Source organism: Bufo bufo, chromosome 1 (assembly GCF_905171765.1).
Source record: "Bufo bufo chromosome 1, aBufBuf1.1, whole genome shotgun sequence".
NCBI classification, from domain to species: Eukaryota; Metazoa; Chordata; class Amphibia; order Anura; family Bufonidae; genus Bufo; species Bufo bufo.
Genome location: NC_053389.1, coordinates 332820093 through 332845600, shown reverse-complemented (window position 1 = coordinate 332845600; position 25508 = coordinate 332820093).

Here is a 25508-nt window from a genome sequence, read left to right as displayed (position 1 = left end):
CAAAAGCGAGGTCACTAGAATCATTGGTACTTTTGATACTGGACACCAAGAGGTGAGAAAAATTCTCAACCGACACTAGAACATCTTGAAGATGGATCCAGATATTGGAAACGCAGTTGGGGACTCGCCTTCAATAACATTTCGGAGAGGTCAGAATTTAAAGGACAGGCTAGTCCATAGTTTTTTTTACATCTACTCGACCTTGCACATGGTAATCTACCGATATCAAAGGGAATTTTAGATGCAGTGGGTGTATTGAGTGTAATTTGATGAAAGTCAGCAAGACATTTACTAGCACTGTCACCACAAGAACTTTTGAAATCAAGGCCTTCATAAATTGTAGGTCCATAGGAGTCATTTATCTTATAACGTGCTCCTGTAAACTTCAATATGTGGGCAAGACTATCCGGGAATTCAGACGGCGTATTGGCGAACATTTGGGGGATATTCGCAATAAGAGAGATACCCCAATAGCAAGACATGTCATTGATTCTCATGAAGGTGATCTGGGGGTGCTTAAATTTCAAGGAATAGAATTAATTTGTCAACTGCCCAGAGGTGGCGACATAGACAACAGACTTTTGAGAAAAGAACTTGAATGGATCTTTCGCCTGCGCACGGAAAAACCAAGGGGTCTCAATGAACGAAGTAGCTACACTTGCTTCATCTATCCATGAGACCAGTTAATATACCTGCCAGTTTGGCGTATTCCAGGATTTTCGGATCTATTTCTTAATGTACCTTCTGTGGCCCCCACTGTCCCTTTTGGGGACTATAACAGGTCATCTTCTCACTGTACATACCTAACTATATATTTAATAGTGGATTTGGGGATTACAATATGGCACTTGGTTGTACTATATTCATCACGCTGTGACCCCATTCTAATTGGTGACAGGATACGCTGACAGTTACGGATATTCCATATTGACAGATATCTTTTCCCTAATCTATGACTATTCTTCTTTTATGGCAGTACGATATGTCTAGATTTTATGCTTTCACTGTTTCCAGTGGTAATATAACTCTAGATCTTCCTTTGCTTTAAATGTCCATGCTTTTGCTTTAATTTTCCCATTTCTACTGACCTTAATAGGCCGCCTGAGGATCCCGCGTTAATATGTGTTACGAGCAGGAGCGTATCTCCTTGTAGATGGGCGGCACTGCAGGACCTGGGACGCCACACCCCTTTACACGCCCCTCTCCTGTGATTGGTCACCCAGGCCAGCTCCCTCGCTCGGCTTCCCAGCGTATCCCTATTTATAGAGTAGGAACGGGCGCGCGCGCGAGGCCATATTGTCAGAACCTCCCAGGGAGCCAGTAGTGGGATGCGGAACCCACTGGCAGTAAGCAGCTGACAGCCCAGAACGCGGTACAAGTTTAGGGATAATCCAAGAGGGGTAGTCAATGTCCAATCCGGGTCGAGGCAGGCAGCAAAGGTTCAAGGCGGAAGACAGTCCAGGGGTCAGTAGCAGGGAAGGATACAAAGAAACAACAGGCAATAGAAGGATCTGCAGGGAGGCTAGGTGTTCACCATAAGATGGAATAACTCAGCAATGAACCACAGCCGGATAATGCAGGAACTCTATGCACCCGGAAATGTGCGAGCAGCCTGTGTACTGCGCACACGCCGTGCACCCACACCTCGGGCACCAGGTGTTCTACCAAGCTGAAGGGGAACCCGTGCCCTGCGCCGTGCCCGTGGTCCCAGAGTAGGGGTAACACCCCCTGCTTCCTGACAGAGCCCACCACCAAGGAGCGGCCTCCGGACGCGACCCTGGGAAGGCCTCTCGGGGTGAGCCCGATGGAACGCCCGCACCTTGGCGGCCGCATGGACATTCCCCAAGGGCTCCCAGGAACGCTCCTCGGGACCGTACCCCTTCCAGTGGATGAGATACTCCAGGACCCCACGCCGGCGGCGGGAGTCCAGGATCTCCTGAACTTCATACTCATCATCGTTATTCACCTGGATGGGAGGTGGTGGAGCAGGTGCCCGGTCCGGGAATGGGTTGGCACGGTGTGGTTTCAACAAGGACACGTGGAATACCGGGTGGATTCCCAGGGAAGTAGGCAACTGGAGCTTGGCTGCAACGTTGTTGACCATACTCACGATCTCAAAGGGACCAAGGTAACGGGGTCCCAGTTTTCGGGAGGGACAGGACAGCTTGAGGTGCTGTGTGGAAAGCCACACCTTGTCCCCGTCTTTGTACCTGGGGAATTCTGTGCGTTTACGGTCTGCCTGCATCTTGTGCCGCTGCTGAGCGGCCTGGAGTTGCTGCGTTAGGGTCCGCCTCAGTTCTCGTAGGAGCCGGAGTCGTTGAGCCACTTCAGGCACTGGGACATCAAGGGGGAGATCCGGGAGAGTTGCGGGATGATAGCCATAGTTGGCATAGAACGGTGAGAGCCCGGTGGAGGAATGAAGCTGATTGTTGAAGGAAAATTCCGCGAAGGGGAGAAGGCTCACCCAGTCGTCTTGTAGATGGGATGTGTCACTGCGAAGGAACTGTTCGAGGGTTTGGTTGGTCCTTTCGGTCTGCCCATTGGACTGGGGGTGATAGGCAGAAGACAGGCTGCGAGTGATATGAAGGCTACGGCAAAACTGGGTCCAAAAGCGGGAGGTGAATTGTGAGCCCCGGTCTGAGACGATGGAATCAGGGAGCCCGTGCAACCGGAACACGTGTTGGAGGAACAACTCTGAGGTTTTTTGGGCCGTCGGGAGACCGGAGGTCGGAATGAAGTGGGACATCTTGGTACATCTGTCCACCACCACCATGATGGTGGTACAGGCTTGTGAAGGCGGTAAGTCCACAATGAAATCCATGGCTATGTTGCGCCATGGAAGGGTTGGCACTGGCAGAGGCTGTAATAACCCAACAGGTTTTGAGGTGGGACGTTTGTAGAGTGCACACACGGAACAAGACTCTATGAAGGAGCGTACGTCGGCTGCCAAAGAGGGCCACCAAAACTGACGTAGGATGCATTCCGTGGTGTTGCGCCTTCCTCGGTGGCCTGCTGTGGGGTGGTCATGGTGATGCTGTAGTACAGGCAGTCGCTGGAAGACTGGGACGTAGATCCACTGTTGGTGGTAACAAAGCCCCTGCTTCATTGGCAGATGGGCTGCCTCCTCTGGAGCTGGCATGCTGGCCCGTCGGATCCTCTCGATCAAGGAGTGTTGGGTGGCTAGAAAGTATGCGGCTGGCAGGATCGGTTCCGGAGGTGCAGGATCGGCCTCGGAGGAGCACATACGGGACAAGGCATCAGCCTTGCCGTTCTTGGATCCCGGGCGATAGGTAATCTGGAGGCGAAAACGGGAGAAAAAGAGAGCCCTCCTGGCTTGTCGAGGACGCAGTCGCTTGGCACTGCGGAGATATTCGAGGTTGCGATGGTCGGTGTACACCACCACAGGGTTTTCGGCTCCTTCCAGCAAATGTCTCCATTCCTCCAGGACGTCCTTGATGGCGAGCAGCTCCCTCTCACCCACATCATAGTTGCGTTCGGCCCCGGTGAGTTTGCGGGAATAAAAGGCAACGGGATGGAGAAGCTGCTTCTCCCCTTGGACCTGGGAGAGAACAGCCCCGATAGCCCCCTCGGAGGCGTCGGTCTCCAGAAAAAACGGGCAAGAGGCGTCCGGTTGTACCAGTATAGGTGCCTGTGTGAACAGCCTCTTAAGGTGCTGGAATGCCTGTTGGACCTTCGGGGTCCATTCAAACAGGGTGTTGCTCCTGGTCAGAGCAGTGATGGGAGCGCAGATCGCTGAAAAGTTCCGAATAAATCGGCGGTAAAAATTGGCAAAACCAATAAACTGCTGCACCATCCGCCGATTGCGGGGGACAGGCCAATTCTGGACGGCCTGGATCTTCCTGGGGTCCATCTCCACTCGACCTGGGGATAGGATGTAGCCCAGGAACTCAATGGACGAGACTTCGAAGGTGCTTTTTTCAAGCTTGCCATAAAGACTGTGGGTCCGCAGACGCTGGAGCACCGATTTGACATGCCGTTCATGTTGTGGCAGTGATCTGGAGAAGACAAGGATATTGTCCAGATATACCACAACATGGGTATCCAACAGGTCACGGAAGACGTCATTGATGAAGCACTGAAAAGTGGCAGGGGCGTTACAGAGCCCGAAGGCGCATGACAAGGTACTCGTAGTGCCCAAACCGTGAGCGGAATGCTGTCTTCCACTCATCCCCCTCCCTGACACGAATCAGATTGTAGGCCCCACGGAGGTCGATCTTGGTGAAGAAACGGGCATCCTTAACTCTGTCCAGCAAGTCGGGAATGAGAGGGAGTGGGTACCGGTTCTTCTTGGTGATGTCGTTCAGGGCCCGGTAATCGACACAGGGCCGGAGACCCCCATCTTTTTTCCCCACAAAGAAGATGCCGGCCCCAACTGGAGAGGTCGAGGGACGGATGAACCCCTTCGCTAGGCTCTCCTCTATGTAGTCCTTCAGGGCCCTGGTCTCGGGTTCGGACAGATTGTACAAGCGTCCGTACGGCAGTGGGGCTCCAGGGAGCAGGTCAATGGGGCAATCATAAGGCCTGTGTGGTGGCAAGGCGTCTGCTCTTTTTTTTTCAAAAACGTCTGCATAGTCCCGATATTTGTCGGGTAGTCTGTGTTCAACGGTGCCCAGAACCGTAGGAGGGCTAGGAGCCGGAGACGCATGAATAGGAGAACCGGAGGGGGGCGTGAAGGTGATGGAGCCAGAGGTCCAGTTAATCGTGGGGTTGTGTCTCCTAAGCCAGGGGATGCCTAAAATGACTGGAAACAAGGGGGAAGGCACGATGTCCCACACGATCTTCTCGGAATGGTAAAGGCCGATGCAGAGGAACAAGGGATGTGATTCCATGGCGATAGGTTCCGTCTTTAGGGTGCTGCCATCCACCAGATGAAGCTGGGATGGGTTCTTCTTAGGGCGCAACGGGATGCCTAGTTGGGAAGCCAGATCCTTGTCCATAAAACAGCTGCTTGCGCCTGAATCAATGATGGCAGAGAGATCAATATTGTTGTTGCCCAGCTGCAGGGAAACAGGGATGGTGAGATGAGACGAGTTGTTATACATAGGTAGGTTAATGCATACCATGGGTGTCACCGGCCTACCTTCGGGAGGTTTGATGGGACAGTCCTTCAGGAAATGGCCCGGTTTTGCGCAGTATAAACACAGATGCAAGGTTCTTCTCCTGGTTCTCTCCATCGTGGACAGGGGACCCCGAACAGCCCCGATCTGCATCGGCTCCTCCTGGTTACCGTCTGCCGCCACAGGAACAGGAAGCCTTAAGGGTTCCAACCAGCGCTCCGTTAGAGGCGGGGTCTGATGTCGCTCCTGTCGTCTTTCCCGGAAGTGGTGATCCAGGTGGGTTACTGAGTCCATCAGGCCCCCCAAGGAGCCCGACACCCCAATGCGGGCGAGCTCATCCTTGAGCTGCTCGGACAAACCGATGCGGAACTGGTCAATCAAGGCCACCTCGTTCAAGCCCGTATCCGGGGCTACCTCACGGAATTCCATGATGTAATCCTCCACTGGACGTCTGCCCTGGCGGAGGGTGCGCAAGGTACTCCTGGCGGTTGAAGAACGCAGGGGGTCATCATAAAGTCTTTGCATAGCTGCGGCAAAGGACTTCCAGGATGCCAGCACTGGGTCATCGGCTAGTAGGAGTTGGTGCGCCCAGGTCTGGGGAGGCCCTGAGAGCAAGGAAATTGCCGTGCGTACCTTGACGAAGACCATGGAATATGTACGTGGCTTCAGGGAAAACAACAGCTCGCAGGAGATGATGAAGGAGCGGTACTTCCTCCGATCTCCTGAAAACCGCTCAGGGAGGCTGACTGACGGCTCGCTAGAGACCACTTCCAGGGTGCGCGCCGGCGGGGGAGGCGAGGGTGGTAGCGCGGTGCGCTCTGCGATGCGCTGCTCCTGTGTGGCAACCCTCTGCAGCAGGTGCTCATGACTCGCTTGCATCTCCTGGAAGGCCTGCGTCATGAGGTTAAGTTGCTGGGCCATGGCCGTCATGGGATCCACTGCTTTTGCGGGTTCCATGGTGAAGGCTGAGTTATTCTGTCAGAACCTCCCAGGGAGCCAGTAGTGGGATGCGGAACCCACTGGCAGTAAGCAGCTGACAGCCCAGAACGCGGTACAAGTTTAGGGATAATCCAAGAGGGGTAGTCAATGTCCAATCCGGGTCGAGGCAGGCAGAGAAGGTTCAAGGCGGAAGACAGTCCAGGGGTCAGTAGCAGGGAAGGATACAAAGAAACAACAGGCAATAGAAGGATCTGCAGGGAGGCTAGGTGTTCACCATAAGGTGGAATAACTCAGCAATGAACCAGAGCTCAGGCCAGGTCTTTATAGCCAGGGAAGGTAGGAACCACCCTCCCCAGGAACCAATGGCAGGCGAGGAAGGTGGAAGGTGTGTACTGGGAATCTCCCTCAGCAAGGCTCACACCTGACAGCCGGATAATGCAGGAACTCTATGCACCCGGAAATGTGCGAGCAGCCTGTGTACTGCGCACACGCCGTGCACCCACACCTCGGGCACGAGGTGTTCTACCGAGCTGAAGGGGAACCCGTGCCCTGCGCCGTGCCCGTGGTCCCAGAGTAGGGGTAACACCCCCTGCTTCCTGACACATATCACCACCGATGCTGCTGCACGGTTCATGTGCAGTGTTCTCCGCTTGTTCCCTATTTTAGGCAGCAACTTATGGAACTAGAACCTGCTTAAACCCTTGCTCCTGAAGAAGTGCCCGCTACAGGGTTAACAGAAATGCGTTGAGCAGGGCTTGTTCCTATTAGGTAGCCTCATACAAGCGGCAGCAGGGGCTCTCCTGAATCTGCCCTGGTGTTAGTAACATAGACACTTCCGGGCAGCTCTGGAAATTAACCCCTTCTGTAAAAGTTGGATAGCTGGACCAGAACCTCTGCTAAAATAAAAAGAGATTTGGTCCTTTGCTGTCACGATTTGTGGACCTACCGCAGTTACATGATTTTCTACTGTATTCATCCATAAACAGTGTCCATCAATTCTGCGACGCGAGTCCGGGATTCAGTTGAGTTGAATACATACTGTTCCTCTGACTCTTGGTCCTATCTGCCTATCTCTGAAACACAAGAGAGGGATCAGCTGTATTTTATCTAGTACCCTTAATAAAGTTTTGTTATTTAATTTTAACCGCTCTATTAGGCAACTAATATTTTGATATAAGAGACGGAAAACCACCCTATATAGTCATCCGTTAGAATCTTCCCACCATCCCTCAATATTTTGTGTAGTGGGGAACATTAAAAAGCTATTTTTAACTATAAATGTGTGTTTACCATGAAAATTCTGAGCGTCACTAGGTTAAAACATTCAGGGGCTGGGCCCCGGATGTTTTGTTCCAGGCCCCGAATGTACTGCCTGCTGAACACATATGACTACAATTGAAACCCTGCGCTGCAGTGCTACCACACTGAAACATTTGCCCACGGCCACCTGCTCAGCTGGTCCACAGATAATGAAAAAATAAGGGTGACTACTGACCATTATGCACTGCATCACGATCAGGTGATCTGTGCTAGAGGCAAAGCAGGTGGTGGAGAAGGACCTGCGATGATGTCACCATCATGTGATCAGTGAGGAGGGGGGGCGGAGCACAGCTATGAAGAGGAAAACTAGTGGAGAAGACCCTGTGATTATTTCTGTGACATGAGGAGAGGTAAGTGAAGTGAGGGGAGCAATGTTATTTACATGGGACTGTATATTGGAGGGGCTGAAGGGAGGGATGTTATTTCCATGGGACTGTATATTGGAGGGGCTGAAGGAAGGGGAGTCATGTTATTTACATGGGACTGTATTTTGGAGGGGCTGAAGGGAGGGGAGTCATGTTATTTACGCTACACGCACACAAGCGTGAAAAAATAGCCATGTGACAGCAGTTTAAATATTTTCCATCCCACAGTCATTTTTATAACTTGCAGTCTATGTGGCTATTCACACAGTTTTGTTTTTGTTTTTTGTTTTTTGTTTTTTAACGGCCAGTGAATAGCGGCTGACAAAAAATAGGACATGACATATTTTTGGTGGTGAAATAAGTGGAACATTTTTTAACGTTCAAAAGTAAATGCTGTGGGCCACATTATTAATGCTGGGGGCCACTATGAGGGACATTATTAATGCCCAGATACACAGAAAAACTTTTTATATGCGATGTGGCAAGAATTGGTCTTGTAAGTACAATAAAAGCACGGTGAACTGTCTGTTTGCGGGTCTGTACTATATGTCCTTTTGAAGGAAGAAAAGGTTTCTGTTGCAGGTCAGTTCAGGGATCGAGGAAGCCGGAAGCCAGGAATAAGGAGAGATGGCTCCAGGAGAGTGACTGCTTGTGAACATTCCTCTAGTGGAAAAACAATTAGCGCGGACCCATACCTATGCGTTTTTAGTTGAATCTTATAGGAGTACGGACCTACTCCTGTTTCTGGGACTGCAGCTGTGAGAATGTTTAAAACCTGCACATTAATTTGTTTCGATTGTGGTGACGTTGATGCAAGCACAACATCAACGTTCAGACAAACAAAAGACAGACTAGAACCCATGCACCCTAACAGAAACCAAAACAAAAATACAGGACACTGTTCATAAAAGACATAACGGGAACCAGAAAACAAGACACAGAACTGGACTAGCAGATGCGTGTTCCCCATGCTGAGTTAGTCCATGGGCGAACAGACAGAGCTGTACCACAAGACATGGAACCAGACAAGGAGATGCTTGTTCCCCATGCAGAGTTAGTGCATGAGCAAACAGACAGAGCTGCAAACATAGACAAACAAATGCCTGTCCCCCATACGGAGTTAGTCTGTGGTTGAACAGACAGAAACTGAATGCAAGGAAGCATCAAGCAGGGACCAGGGATGTCTCACTAGCAGGGGCGTAGCTAAAGGCTCACAGGTGCCCTAGTGCAAGAGTTCAGCTTGGGGCGCCCTTCCCTCAGTGCTTTGTGGCCAGGAGCAGGGAAGCACATAGCCTTCATGCTATCTGAGGCAAAAATTGAAACGGCACCCCCCACCATGGCAAATTCTTGATCTAATTCCTTCCCTCTAGCCAGAGGTGTAACTAGACCAGCATGCACTTTCTATAATACCAGTGTCTTCTTATGCGGCACAAAGGACTTTGGACTTGGTAGCGACTGCTACCTCTGCACTCCCTATAGTTACGCCCCTGTTCACTAGGTGACCACACAGAAAGGGTGGATGGAAAAATCCCAGGTTTGGTGCCTAGGACCTGCACCTAGCAAAGCTGGAGACAGACTCACCTCCAAACCGACAGCTTCCTGGATAATATCGCTGACCACCTAGCAAACCACAACCAGACCAGAACATTAAGCCCACATGAACTGAGACAAACAGGGAAAATAGTGCGTCATATGCACAGGCCTATGTACACACACAAGGCCGCAGCCAGCACACATCACACTACTCATCAAGAAGTGAAACAGCGAGTGCACACATCCCGCCTGCCAGGCACAAGTGTCAGGAAAACACTGTGATAGACCCGGGGAGCATTCATACACAAGGCACAGTTCACATACAGGCCGCCGCAACTACATGTCACCCAAGACAACCAGCCTACACAGGAATCCTGCAGCCAGTCCGTCAGAGCAACTAAGGCAAGCACACACGCCAACCTGTATGACCGTGAATTACACTGTTACAAAACTGCTCAAGTTCTGTAGTTTCCACCTCTTTCACAATGCTCTATTGAAGTGAATTGGCATTAATCCTCACACCTTTCCTGAACTTCCGTTTTTTACTGTGAGGTCATGCTAGGCTATCAATATACATATAAATAAGGGTAGACAGATGCCTTTTAAGAGATACAGTTCAGTTTTATTAAAAACTGTCTCTGAAGTAGTGTTGATCACGAATATTCGAATTTCGAATTTTTATCGCGAATATAGGTACTTCGAAAATTTGCGAATATTAAGTTATAATAAGAACTAAGTTATAGCAATATAGAGAATATTCGAAAAAAATCGAATATAGAGCAATTTAGCTAATATAGTGCTCTAATCTTCGTTTAATAGTTGTAAGTTGAAAAATTCGCAATAAAAAATTTGAATCCGAAAATTCGCATATTACACAATCATTACCTTTCCGATTTTTTTTAAAAATAAAAATCGTGAATTTTCGAATTTTCGACAAATATTCTACAAAATATTTGCGAAATATCGCAAATTCGAATATGACCCCTGCCGCTCATCACTACTCTGAAGTTGCCAGAGGAAACCCCCTTCAGTGTTCAGCATCTACTGTACTTACTGTTATATGCAGAGACAGGATCTTCATTAATCCTTGCTGTATACAATATAAATGTCCTATATATTGTAATATAATTTCTTCCCATCTTTCTCACTATCAAACTGTTAACGTTGGTCACTTACCGCATCTCTATCTCTCTGGGGCGCTCACTAACTATCCACTAGGGAGTCAGTGTAATACTCGGGGAGACAGGGAGAAACAGTTTTCCAGTACATAGGGACAGAAATATAAAGATGCAGCCAAGCTAAACTTGATGGTTAACATGATGCCCACACGGTCGCCGCTGCATCCCCCATGATGCTAGGATGGATCATTCCCTTTGAGGCCTGCTATTGGCTGCTCCCCCGGTCGCTGTTTGTTTTGATCCGCGCAACTGGGAGATGCAGCGACGGCAGCAATGCGGGCATCAAGAATGATGCAGGTGCCGGGGAGCGGTGTAAGTATAATCTATATGAGGGGCTCGGACATTGAGAGTGTCATTATAGGGGTTGGATAACCCATTTAAGCAAAAAATAGTACAAAAAAGTTAACCAACTTTTTTAATGTATTTCAATGGCTTTTGTCATAAGATGGCACAAGATCACACTGTGACATGTGTTATCAGAGTTATCAGAGTCCATTTTAGCTCGCCTACATCAGTACTGTCTATTATAATCTAGATGTCGAGTAGACTTTGAAGAGAACCTATTGCTCACATGAGCACCACAGTCTCTTCAAACAGCTCATTGATGTGGGTGACCTATCCTAACAACGCACTGCCCCTGTAATGTTTGTTAATTTTAAAAAAAAGTGGGACCTCAAAACACAGACACCGGCCGTATAACTGTAACACCCCTCCTCCCATCGCATTGCAGACCCATTGACTTCAATTGGTTTGAGATCCGCAAGATGCGGCAAAGAAAAGGGCATGCCCTATATTTTGTTGCGGCATGTCCAATACAGTATGTTCAATTATAACACAAATCTAAAAGTGGATGTATTAAATAATTATTTTAAAAAATTACATGTTTTGCTACAAAAAGCTAAACTGCCCTGAAGTGCTAGAACTAGACATACCATGTGTATTACCTGTGCAGCTGAACAAGGACCTGGTAAGTACTACCTTAAAAGAAGCTTTCTACTGTCTATCAGAACGTACATGAATACTCTAGCAGTTTCCCTGGTAAAAAGGAAGCACATATAAGAAATGTTACGCATCTCTATCGTAACAGATTAGAAACAAAGTCAGTGTACTGGTCCTACAGTTATACTCCCTTTTCATTTGTCCCCAACTTTGTGCTAAAGATACAGAAGAGAGCATGACTGAGTATGACTAACCTCATACTCCCTCCATAAGGCCATTTATCAAAAGGAATATAGATTTCACATTGTATTATATTTCCCATGGTAGGCATTACTCACCTTTAAATTACTGCTAACCTTTCAGTAGTACCAGTGAATATAAGAAACTAAAAATATATCAGAAAAATGGCTCTTTCTCCACTTATCAACTATATCCCTCTCCTAAACTATTCTATCTTGAGAGATGAGGCAGGCTGTGGGTTCACTGAAAGATCAGATTACATTCTGCCTATAGAAGTCTATAGAGAAGGCATTTTCTCTGATGAAATATATTACAAAGAATCATATTACTATTGATTTATGCAAAGTTTGTTGGAAAGTTAGTGACCATTTAAATTGTGAAAAAAATCAAGAAAAGAGCTCTCCACCTACTGTGTACAGAATATCAGAAGCCTAATTTATGCCCATATTTTTCCTCATGCCGTTATCCATACTGTAGATTATCACTGTAAATACTTATTTTCAGTTCTCTATGTTGACTGGAACAAAACAGAACTAAGTTCCCTAAAACAGCCTTTTGTTCCTTAATTATGGATATTACATGACTTACAGTTATATAAAACTTAATGAATATTTATACTTTAGAATGACTTTTGTGTCTGTCTGTGATACAAATGGATTCAATTAACCTCTATGTTTGCTTATTCAAACATTTTTTTTCTCGTTTAATTGCATGACTTGAAATATTTTCTTGCAATTTAAACCGAGCATGAACAAAACTTTGCCATCTGCCACAAGCATAATGCCACTTTCCTGAGATATATAGAACCCCATATGAAATAGCAACGGAGAAACGTGTGAAAATGTTTTATTTCTAAGCATAAAACACAAATGTGTGCACTAAGCTTGGAATGGTATGAGTAAGGTCTTGAGTAACATCAAACAGGAATTATGCTAGAATTTCAAGACTGCTCTACTAATTTTATGAGCATATTTTCATCAATGTTAGGCCTCATTCACACGACCGTTGTGTGCTTTGCTGTCCGCAAACCGCAGATCCACAAAACACGGATGGCGTCCGTGTGCGTTCTGCAATTTGCAGAACGGCACAGAGAGCCATTAATATAACTGCCTATTCTTGTCCGCAAAATGTGGACAAGAATAGGACAGGTTATATATTTTTTTGCGGACCACGGAACGGGCCAAAACTGCGTCTCGGATGCGGACCAAAACAACGGCCGTGTGCATGAGGCCTTATCATAATTAAAATGGTTTTACAGTATTTTTAAACTGATGGCCTATCATCTGGATAGGTCATCAGTATCGGATCGGTGGGGGTCTGACAATTGAAACTCCTGCCGATCAGCTATTTGAGAAAGCACCAGTGCTCCTGTGAATGCTGCGGCCATCTTGCAGCTCACTAAGCACGGCGACATACCTTGCATATTGGTTGTGCTTGGTATCACGCTCAGACCCATTCAATTGAATGGGGCGGAGCTGCGCCTGGACCACGTGATTATTGAACGTGTTGTCACTAGCTTAGGAAAGGCTGAGAGAAGGCTGTGGCGCTACTGCGAGTGCCAGTGCCTACGCAAACAGCTAATTGGCAGGGATCCCAGGTGTCGGACCCCCACGATCAGTGATGACTAGTGATGAGCGAAGCGAATATGGAATAATACTGTAGGGAGATCCATCTCCGTACAGTATTAACATGTATGGGCTCTGATGAGCTGGTCAGTTTTTCGCAAAGTCACGTGAGACTTCATTGAATAACCTCAGTAGTTAAAGATTGTAGCACAACTATAGGGAATTGGATAAAATAAAAAAATAACCATAACCCACATGGCAAATCCCCCCATAACTCCAGCAAAAACGCTCTAGTGGTCCCTGCCTATCGTTGGTGCAGCAATGATGTCCCACAAGACCTCATCACTGATCACTGGCCTCAATGATGCTGATAGCACTGAATGTGAATGTGCACAGTAGCGATGCATTGGCACAGTAGTGGCAGGGATTTAACAGGTGAGTAATTTTTTTTTTTCTTAAGCTCTTTGAAATTTGCTTTTATTTGTCCAAGTAATTCTAATATTTGTTTTCTTTCGTGACAGTTTGCACTTTATGTTAGTGTTAAATTTTGGTTGATTATTTCTTTTTATTTATAAAAAAATCCAAAATGTAATATGTTTCGAAAAATTATCAGTCTTCAAAATGTGTGTTTCTCTCTTTTTAAGACCTACTGATACCTCACAAAATAGTTAATAATTCATCATATGTCCATTTTATGTTGGCATAATTTTTCAAGCCTTTATATTTTGGGAATGTTAGAAGGATGATAGCCCTGATTTATCAACGTCAGCGTGTGCTAACCTGGCCTTGATATGGCCTACACTGCCTAAGGAGGCATATAATGTATAATGAGGTACAGACCTCGTCATAAATGACCTGCCTCCTCCAGCTCTGCATGCTGCAGAATTAAATCTACCGCAGTTCGGACATTATTTAAGCCAATTTTGTAAATAATGATGAATTAGCCAGGAGTGATGGTGCCGCATTTGCCACACCCTCACTCTGCCCTCGCCATGCCCCCTTTTTGAAGACAGAGCGCCGTGAAATGCTGATTGCAACTAGGAAGGTTGCAAATGCATTGAAAAGTCTCAAATTCCCATAAATAACCCTATTCTATAAATTGCACCCTTCAAAGTAAGTTTGTTAAAGGGGTTTACATTTTTATTTTAAGACATTGCAAGGATTTTAGCATTTTAGATTTTTCATAGGTTTTAAAACAAAATGGAAGTAAAATTTTAAACTTTTTTTTTCAATTTTTTTCTTTTTTTTTTTTTAAGCAAAGCAGGTCTTAAAACTGAACATGAATAAAACAATATTTATCACCCTGATTCTTCAAATATTCCATATGTAATACCAATCTCTGAAATAAAGGTATAAATTTAGGATTTTGGGGCCTCCATAGTTTTATTTTAGGATAATTTTCGGCCACCATTTCAGGTTTGCAGAGGCCTTGAGATGCCAAAATGTAAGAACTAACTCTGAAAGACCCATTTTGGAAACTACACCTACATCAAGGAATGCATCTAGGGGTGTAGTGAGCATTTTACTCCCACAAGTCTTTCATATAATTTATTAGAATTGGATAGAGTATATAAAAAAAATTATTTTTCCAAAAATATGTAATTTTAGCTCAAAGGTTTTCATTTTTCACAAGGGTTATTAGGAGAAAAAGCACCCCACAGATTGCTACTCAATTTTTCCAGAATACAGTTACATCCTATACATGGTTATATTGGGCTATTTTGGGACACAGCAGGGTTTAGATGGCAAGAAGTTCACTAATTGACATTTTAATTTATTCTGCCGGTCAGTATGATTTTGGCAATACCAAATATATATATATATATATATATATATAGTTTTCTTTAATGTTTTATTATTTTGCACCATAAAATAGTTTTTTGTGTCATTATATTTTAAGACTGAAAACATTTATTTTTCTATCAGTGAAGCTGAATGAGGGCTTTTCAGGACATCCTATAGTTTTTATTGTAGATGAAGCCGGAATAATCCTCTGGCACTTGTTTAAAACTCCATTGTTTTTATTGTTCGAGCTTTAAAACCATCCAACAGTTACAAAATAGACATAAAAAGCTATGTTTTGGATGTAGCAAAACATCCTTCCTCATGGCATGTAATCTCACATGAATACTCTCTTAAATGTGTCTCACCTCCAGCATCACTCCCAGCAGGTTGGAGTTTGTGCACACAGGTGTTTAATCTCAAAGACTGTTCACACAAGAAATGGTGAACATTATGTCTACATAGAAAATGTCTATGATAAGTACTCAAATCTAATATATATACAGGTATATATAGTTCTCTGATATACAAGTGCCTTGCAAAAGTATTCACCCCCTTGACTTTTTTCGTGTTTTGGTGCCTCACAACCTGGAATTATCATGGACTGTTTGAGGATTTACATAATTTAATTTACAGAACATGCCCACAACTTTGAAGATGTTTATTTATTTTTTATTGTGAAGCAAACAACAAATAGGACAAAATAACAGAAAAAGTCAATGTGCATAACTATTCACTCCCCTAAAGTCAATACCTTTTGCGGCAATCACAGCTCCAAGTCCTCCTTAAAAAACTGCTCCAGCTCCTTCAAGTTGGATGGTTTGTGCTTGTGAACAGCAATCTTTAAGTCTGACCACAGATTTTCTATTGGATTGAGATCTGGGCTTTGACTAGGCCATTCCAACACATTTACATGTTTCCCCTTAAACCACTCAAGTGTTGCATTAGCAGTGTGTTTGGGGTCATTGTCCTGCTGGAAGGTGAACCTCCGTCCTAGTCTCAAATCACCACAGAGTGGTAAAGGTTTTGCTTAAGAATATCCCTGTATTTAGCATCATCCATCTTTCCCTCACCTCTGACCAGTTTCCTAATCCTGACTGATGAAAAACATCCCCACAGCATGATGCTGCCACCACCATATTTCACAGTGGGGATGGTTTTCTTTGGGTGATGCGCCAGACATAGTGTTTTCTTTGATGGTTGAAAAGTTAAATTTTAGTCTCATCAGACCAGAGCACCTTCCTCCATACATTTTGGGAGTCTCCCACATGCCCTTTTGCAAAATCACAATGTGCCTTTTTGTTTTTTGCTGAAAGTAATGGCTTTCTTCTGGCCTCTCTGCCATAAAGCCCAACTCTATGGAGCATACGGCTTATTGTCCTCCTATGTACAAATACTCCAGTCTCTGCTGTGAAACTCTGCAGCTCCTCCAGGGTCACCTTAGGTCTCTGTGCTGCCTCTCTGATTAATGGCCTCCTTGCCCGGTCCGTGAGTTTTGGTGGGCGGCCGTCTCTTGGCATGTTTGCTGTTGTGCCATGTTCATTCCATTTGGTTATGATAGATTTGATGGTGCTCCTGGGGATCATCAAAGATTTGGATATTTTTTTATAGCTTAACCGTGACTTGTACTTCTCAACAACATTGTCCCTTACTTGTTTGGAGAGTTCCTTGGTCTTCATGGCAGTATTTGGTTAGTGATGCCTCTTGCTTAGGTGTTGCAGCCTCTGGGGCCTTTCAAAAAGGTGTGTATATGTAATGACAGATCATGTGACACTTAGATTGCACAGAGGTGGACATGATTTCACTAATTATGTGACTTCTGAAGGTAATTGGTTGCACCAGAGCTTTTTATGGGCTTCCTAACAAAGGGGGTGAATACATACGCACATGATAATTTTCTGTTTTCTATTTCTAAAGAATAGTTTTATTTATATATTTTTCTCATTTCACTTCACCAACTTGGACTATTGTGTTCTTATCCATCACATAAAATTCAGATTAACAAAACATTGAACTTAAGGATGAAACAAAACACGAAAAAAGTCAAGGGGGTGAATATTTTTGCAAGGCACTGTATCTTCTATTAGAAATACGCAAGTTAAGAGCATCTGGAACCCTTGTGTTCAGCTTCCAGACCCAATAGCCTTCTCTATTATGGACATTATGCTCCCAATCTGCATTCCTAGCTGGTTTTCCCTTTTTCAATACCTGTCACGTTTAGTGACTCAATATTGCCAGTGTGTATGCCAATATACACTCACCTAAAGAATTATTAGGAACACCTGTTCCATTTCTCATTAATGCAATTATCTAGTCAACCAATCACATGGCAGTTGCTTCAATGCATTTAGGGGGGTGCTCCTGGTCAAGACAATCTCCTGAACTCCAAACTGAATGTCAGAATGGGAAAGAAAGGTGATTTAAGCAATTCTGAGCGTGGCATGGTTGTTGGTGCCAGACGGGCCGGTCTGAGTATTTCACAATCTGCTCAGTTACTGGAATTTTCACGCACAACCATTTCTAGGGTTTACAAAGAATGGTGTGAAAAGGGAAAAACATCCAGTATGCGGCAGTCCTGTGGGCAAAAATGCCTTGTGGATGCTAGAGGTCAGAGGAAAATGGGCCGACTGATTCAAGCTGATAGAAGAGCAACGTTGACTGAAATAACCACTTGTTACAACCGAGGTATGCAGCAAAGCATTTGTGAAGCCACAACATGCACAACCTTGAGGCGGATGGGCTACAACAGCAGAAGACCCCACCAGGTACCACTCATCTCCACTACAAATAGGAAAAAGAGGCTACAATTTGCACGAGCTCACCAAAATTTAACTCTTGAAGACTGGAAAAATGTTGCCTGGTCTGATGAGTCTCGATTTCTGTTGAGACATTCAAATGGTAGAGTCCGAATTTGGCGTAAACAGAATGAGAACATGTATCCATCCTCTGATGGCTACTTCCAGCAGGATAATGCACCATGTCACAAAGCTCTAATAATTTCAAATTGGTTTCTTGAACATGACAATGAGTTCACTGTACTAAAATGGCCCCCACAGTCACCAGATCTCAACCCAATAGAGCATCTTTGGGATGTGGTGGAACGGGAGCTTCGTGCCCTGGATGTGCATCCCTCAAATCTCCATCAACTGCAAGATGCTATCCGATCAATATGGGCAAACATTTCTAAAGAATGCTATCAGCACCTTGTGGAATCAATGCCACGTAGAATTAAGGCAGTTCTGAAGGCAAAAGGGGGCCCAACACCGTATTAGTATGGTGTTCCTAATAATTCTTTAGGTGAGTGTATGCACTGAACTGACACACGACTGTCCGGTTTCCCTAGTGAGCACCGTGGACATCCATGTGGTATGGCACCGCAACTAAGGGTGAGCGAATACACATTTTTTTATATTTTTGTTAGTTTTTGTTATCATCTAGGGATAAATATGGCTTTTTATTCCATTGTTTTGCAGGTTATTTTGACCAAAGGGCCAGTACATGAGCCCTGATTTGTTACAGCCTATGGCTGGCAACTTGGGTGTGTTTAAGGCACCTTCACCAGGTGGAAGGTTCCTGAACTTTAGGTTACCTAGTCTTTAGTTACCTGCTAAGGTGTTATTTACTGTCTGACTACTTGTGTACCGTACTCCAGCCTGATAACCGATTCTGACTCCTGGCTGCCTGCCCTAACCTTAGCTTGTTTCTCATGTTGCCCCATTGTCACCTGCCCTGACCTAGGATTTATTTCTTAAATTCGTTGTACACTGCCTGCCCTGACCTCAGCCTGTTACCGGGCTATGTATATGTGCATCTATAATATTGTTATGCAAATGTAATACATGTAATATGCCTTGTTCACCTGCAGATGGCAGCATTTCTTGCAGAGCTATCTTAGACAGAATGAACTCACCATTCCATTGCCCCCCCCCCCCCCCCTTTGGGCAGAAGTGGGCTAGTCCTGCTTGCTACCAGAAGGAGGGGTGGCAGTTCTAGATTGTTTCGGTTCAGACTCCATGTTGGAGCTGACAGGACGCTAACCTATTCCTTAGCTGAAACTACGTCAGACTAAAGAGTGGAGTGCAGCATAAAGAAGGAATCAAAGTTACTAAGCTAGCTTGTCAGTACAGCAGAGAGAAAGAGATAAAGCAGAGTTAAGTTTGCCTGCCAGTTCATTCTAAAGCCTGCAGGAACCAAGGCTAAGCCTGAAAACTGTTTGAAGAAATGTTTATTCAAGTAAAGCTGCCATTGAACTTCATCTCAAGGTCTGGACTCAAGTTATTCTTTGAAATCCCTCAATTATTCCCCTTTTTTATTGCTTCGGAGCCAAAGCTTGGGGGTCCAGCAGTATCCAGGTAGGAGCACCGTGACACACTTAAAGAGACATTTAGGCCGCACTACACCACTCTGCATTCCTACTAAACCTGGGATGCAATATAGAGGGGCCCTTTGGGGCCCTGGGGGGAGGCGCACGTTGCACATGCCACCAATACTGCTATAAAATGTAGCCCTTCCCTTTAATGTGTGTATTTAATGGGCTTAACACACAACTAAATATAAATCAATTAAACATATTGAGAAATTTATCATGCAAGTTGCACTAGTTTTCTGCTCATTTTAAATTTTATGCTACTCTGGGTTATCTCAGGGTAGGGTTAGCAATGGGACTTGTGGATTTATCATGTTTTAAACAACAAAAAAGCACATAATCGCAGAAAATCAGTACCCACTCATATTTTTTTGGCTGGTAGACAACCTCATTTTTAAAGAGCCATTTAACTGTTTGAAATGCTAGTTTTAATAAATCTCCCTTATATTCTTTAAATCCAATATTACTTTCCACATGATCTTAAAATATTCCAGTTTTCAAACTGGCTTTTGGAACACACACAAATAGGTAATATGTTTTGTTTTCTATAGCTCACTTTTCAGCCTTGCTGTGTATACTGAGGTAGAATGAGAAAGTCAGAGTTTCATGTTAAACTTATATTTTTAAAATTTATTTGATTCTCTTTTGTTTTCATGTCACTATCTATGTTTTTTTCTTAAATCTAAAATTGTGCTATTTCAGCAACGGCAATTATCTAATAATATGTGAAAATATCCTGTTCTGTAACTTTTCAGTTATTATCATCACAGGCAGGATTAAAATGATAGATAACACAGCATCACACTATTCATAATAGGGGATGCCACAACTTATCCACTCCTTCCCATCTTCTGCACAGATAACAGGCCTTGAGGACATGATTTTAGAATTGTTTTAGATATAGACATTATCAAAGAGAATTTTTTTTTATAGATTACCAAAAATTATTAAAAAAAAAGTTTTATGGGAAAAGATTCAATAAAACTTGTAACTTATACATTTAGAGTGTCTTGAAAAAGTTGTCATACCCCTTGAAATTTTCCACATTTTTTCCTGTTACACCCACAAACAATACAAAGTAGCACCTTTTGCTGAAATTACAGCTACAAGTCTTTTGGGGTGTGTATCTACCAGCTTTACACATCTAGAGGCTGAAATTTTTGCCCATTCTTCTTTACGAAATAGCTCAAGTGCAGTCAGATGGAGAATGTCTGTGAATGGCAATTTTCTTGCCATGGATTCTCAATGGGATTTAGGTCTGGACTTTGAATGGCCCATTCTAACACATATGCTTTGATCTAAACCATTCCATTTCAGCTCTGGCTGTATTTTTAGGGTCGTTTTCCTGGCAGACAGTGAACCTCCGTCCCAGTCTCAAGTATTTTGCAGACTCTTAACATTTTTCTTCAGGATTGTCCTGTATTTAACTCCATTCTTCTTCCCATCAACTCTGACCAGCTTCAGTGTCTCTGCTGAAGAAAAGCATCCCCACAACATGATGCTGCAACCACCATGTATCACAGTAGAGATGGCCCGAATAGTTCGCCGGCGAATAGTTCCCGGCGAACATAGCTTGTTCGCGTTCGCCACGGCGGGCAAACATATGCGATGTTCGGTCCGCCCCCTATACATCATCATTAAGTAAACTTTGACCCCGTACCTCGCAGTCAGCAGACACATTCCAGCCAATCAGCAGCAGACCCTCCCTCCCAGACCCTCCCTCCTCCCGGACAGCATCCATTTTAGATTCACACAGTCCCACACAGACTGTATTGTGTCCACTGGCTAGTGGCTAGACTTCCACTTATACTGTTACAGGGTGTCATTTACTCACAAATACCTTGCAGATAAAAAAAAATTATATTTAATCTTTTTATGTGATCTAATCCCATTTGCAAGCCCGTGTGTGTCAGGCCCACACAGACTGTATTGTGTCCGCTGGCTAGTGGCTTAGACTTCCACTTATACTGTTACAGGGTGTCACTCACTCACAAATACCTCGCAGATAAAAAAAAATTATATTTAATCTTTTTCTGTGATCTAATCCCATTTGCAAGCCCGTGTGTGTCAGGCCCACACAGACTGTATTGTGTCCGCTGGCTAGTGGCTAGACTTCCACTTATACCGTTACAGGGTGTCATTTACTCACAAATACCTCGCAGATAAATAAAAATTCTAAAAAAAATTCTGTGATCTAATCCCATTTGCAAGCCCCTGTGTGTCAGACCCACACAGACTGTATTGTGGCCACTGGCTAGTGGCTAGACTTCCACTTATACCGTTACAGGGTGTCATTCACTCACAAATACCTCGCAGATAAAAAAAAATTCTATTTAATAAATGGACCCCAGATTGGGGACGTAACAGGGATTAAACTTATGAGAAGAGAGAACTACAGAAAATACCACTCATATCGGGTGAGGCAGTAAATTGCACGGCACAGACGCAGTGACCATGGATTCAAACAAAGGGGAGGGAGCCAGCGTTTTTTTAACCATCTCCCCGTTCGAAAAATCAATTCAATTCACCTTTCGGGGACCCTTGGTGTTGTACGTGGCTGGGTGGAGGAAGAAACCTTCAATGACATCAACGGGACATGGCTAGCTTGGTATCCAACCTTGAACAAATGGGGAGTTTGCGGTTGGGCAAATGGACTGTTTGCGGTTGTTTGCGGTGCATTAAAAGGGGAGTTTGGTCTGTCAATGTCTGTGAAGCGGACGTAACCCTTACACTACCTGATCGATACAACATCATACCTGATCGTATACACACACTGGATGTTTTAAACCACGTAGTTCAAAAAAAATTGGGATTGTTAGGTGATTTATGCCCTTTATGGATTAAAATCCAACTCTGCGTCAACTACATAATTTTCCATGGGAGTTTTGCCATGGATCCCCCTCCGGCATGCCACAGTCCGGGTGTTAGTCCCCTTGAAACAACTTTTCCATCACTACTGTGGCTAGAAAGAGTCCCTGTGGGTTTTAAAATTCGCCTGCCTATTGAAGTCTATGGCGGTTCGCCCGGTTCGCCCGTTCGCGAACATTTGCAGAAATTCGCGTTCGGCGTTCGCGAACGGAAAATTTTATGTTCGCGACAGTACTATATCACAGTTGGGATGGTGTGTTCAGGGTGATGTGCAGTGTTTTGCATTTAGGCCACAAAGTTCAACTTTGGTCTCATATGACCAGAGCACCTTCTTCCACATGTCTGCTGTGTCCCTTAGATGGCTTGTGACAAACTGCAAACTTCTTATGTCTTGCTTTCAAAAATGGCTTTCTCCTTGCCACTTTTCCATAAAGGCCAGATTTGTCGCATGACTAATAGTTGTCCTGTGTACAGATTCTCCCACCTGACCTGGGGATCTCTGCAACTCCTCCAGAGTGACCATGGGCCTTTTGGCTGCTTCACTAATTAGTGCTCTTCTTGCCTGGGCTGTCAGTTTAGATTGAACATCATGTCATGTTGGTTTTCAGTTGTGCCATACTCCATCAATTTTCAAATGATGGATTGAACAGTACTCTGTGAGATGTTCAGAGTTTGGGATATTTTTATAACCTAACCCTGAATTACACTTCTCCACAACTTTATTCTTGACCTGTCTGGTGTGTTCTTTGGTTTTCATGATACTATTTGATCACTAATGTTCACTAACAAACCACTGAAGCCTTCACAGAACACAGACGAAACTGAGCCAAACGGATCCGTTCTGACACACAATGAAAGTCAATTGGGACAGATCCATTTTCTATGGCACAATAGAAAACGGATCCGTCCTCCATTGACTTATAATGGTGTTCAATACGGATCCGTCTTGGCTATGTTAAAGATAATACAAACGGATCCGTTCTGAATGGATGCAGACGGTTGTATTATCTGAACAGATCCGTCTGTGCATATCCATGACAGATCTGTTCCAAACGCGAGTGTGAAAGTAGCCTAATTAGATTACTTCTGAAGGTAATTGGTCACATTGGATTTTATTTAGTGGTATCAGAGTACAAGGGGCTGAATACAAATGCATGCCACACTTTTAAAAATTTTATTTATTACAATTTTTTAAAACCATGTATGGTTTTCTTTTCACGTAAACATATAGAAACATAGAATGTGTCGGCAGATAAGAACCATTTGGCTCATCTAGTCTGCCCAATATACTGAGTACTATGAATAGCTGCTGGCCCTATCTTATATGAAGGATGGCCTTATGCCTATCCCATGCATGCTTAAACTCCACTGTATTTGCAGCTACCACTTCTGCAGGAAGGCTATTCCATGCATCCACTACTCTCTCAGTAAAATAATACTTCCTGATATTACTTTTAAACCTTTGCCCCTCTAAGGCCTCTTTCACACGTGCGTTGTCCGGATCCAGCGTGTACTCCACTTGCCGGAATTACACGCCGGATCCGGAAAAACGCAAGTGTACTGAAAGCATTTGAAGACGGATCCGTCTTCAAAATGCTTTCAGTGTTACTATGGCAGCCAGGACGCTATTAAAGTCCTGGTTGCCATAGTAGGAGCGGGGAGCGGGGGAGCGGTATACTTACAGTCCGCGCGGCTCCCGGGGTGCTCCAGAATGACGTCAGAGCGCCCCATGCGCATGGATGACGTGCCATGCGATCACGTGATCCATGCACTTGGGGCGCCCTGACGTCACTCTGGAGCGCCCCGGGAGCCGCACGGACGGTAAGTATACTGCTCCCCCTCTCCCCGCTACACTTTACCATGGCTGCCAGGACTTTAGCGTCCCGGCAGCCATGGTAACCATTCAGAAAAAGCTAAACGTCGGATCCGGCAATGCGCCGAAACGACGTTTAGCTTAAGGCCGGATCCGGATCAATGCCTTTCAATGGGCATTAATTCCGGATCCGGCCTTGCGGCAAGTCTTCAGGATTTTTGGCCGGAGCAAAAAGCGCAGCATGCTGCGGTATTTTCTCGGGCCAAAAAACGTTCCGTTCCGGAACTGAAGACATCCTGATGCATCCTGAACGGATTTCACTCCATTCAGAATGCATTAGGATAAAACTGATCAGGATTCTTCCGGCATAGAGCCCCGACAACGGAACTCTATGCCGGAAGAAAAGAACGCAGGTGTGAAAGAGCCCTTATTTAAAACGATGTCCTCTTGTAGCAGTTTTTCTTCTTTTAAATATTATTGATTCCCTTTATGTATTTAAAAGTTTCTATCATATCCCCTCTGTCTCGTCTTTCTTCCAAGCTATACATGTTAAGGTCCTTTAATCTTTCCTGGTAAGTTTTATCCTGCAATCCATGTACCAGTTTAGTAGCTCTTCTCTGAACTCTCTCCAAAGTATCAATATCCTTCTGGAGATACGGTCTCCAGTACTGAACACAATACTCTAAATGAGGTCTCACTAGTGCTCTGTAGAGCGGCATGAGCACCTCCCTCTTTCTACTAGTAATGCCTCTCCCTATACACCCAAGCATTCTGCTAGCATTTCCTGCTGCTCTATGACATTGTCTGCCTACCTTTAAGTCTTCACACATACTTGCTACATACTTGCTACTTTGTGTTGGTCTATTACATAAAATCCCAATAAAATAGATTTAAGTTTGTGGATGTAACGTGAAAAAATTTGGAAAAATTCAAGGCATATGTATACTTTTTCAAGGCACTGTATATCTCTGCTAATTATGAACCTAAGTCTGCCCCCTTGTACAACTATCAGTGACTGACAACTATCTCTATTTACATACTTACACAAGGAATGTTATCAATCACTGATAACAACTGTTATGTACAATTGAAGTCAGAAAAATTTGAGATTTAAATTTGAGATGAACAAATCCATTTAGAGTGAATCCAAAATAATAGGGTGGTCACTCAGTTCTGTGTGTGTTTCCTACTGAGGGCAGATACTAGCAGCAAAAGAAAATTTATGTATGAACGACAAATTCTGCAATCATCTACCCTATTTTTTCTGTACAAGAATAGCCTTATTTAAAGGGAACCTGTCACCAGTTTTATGGTGTCCGAACTAAGGGCAACATAAATAAGTGACTGATTCTCTTAGCAAAATGCTGGGTCACTTTCTTTAATTGACCCAGTCAATCTGCCCACATATTGTATTGAAAAGCTCCAGCTCATAATGATAAGTCCTGAATATTCATGAGCTCCTGACTCTCCCCGCCTACCTGCTGCTGATTGACAGTTATTTTCCATATGAATCAGCAGCAGG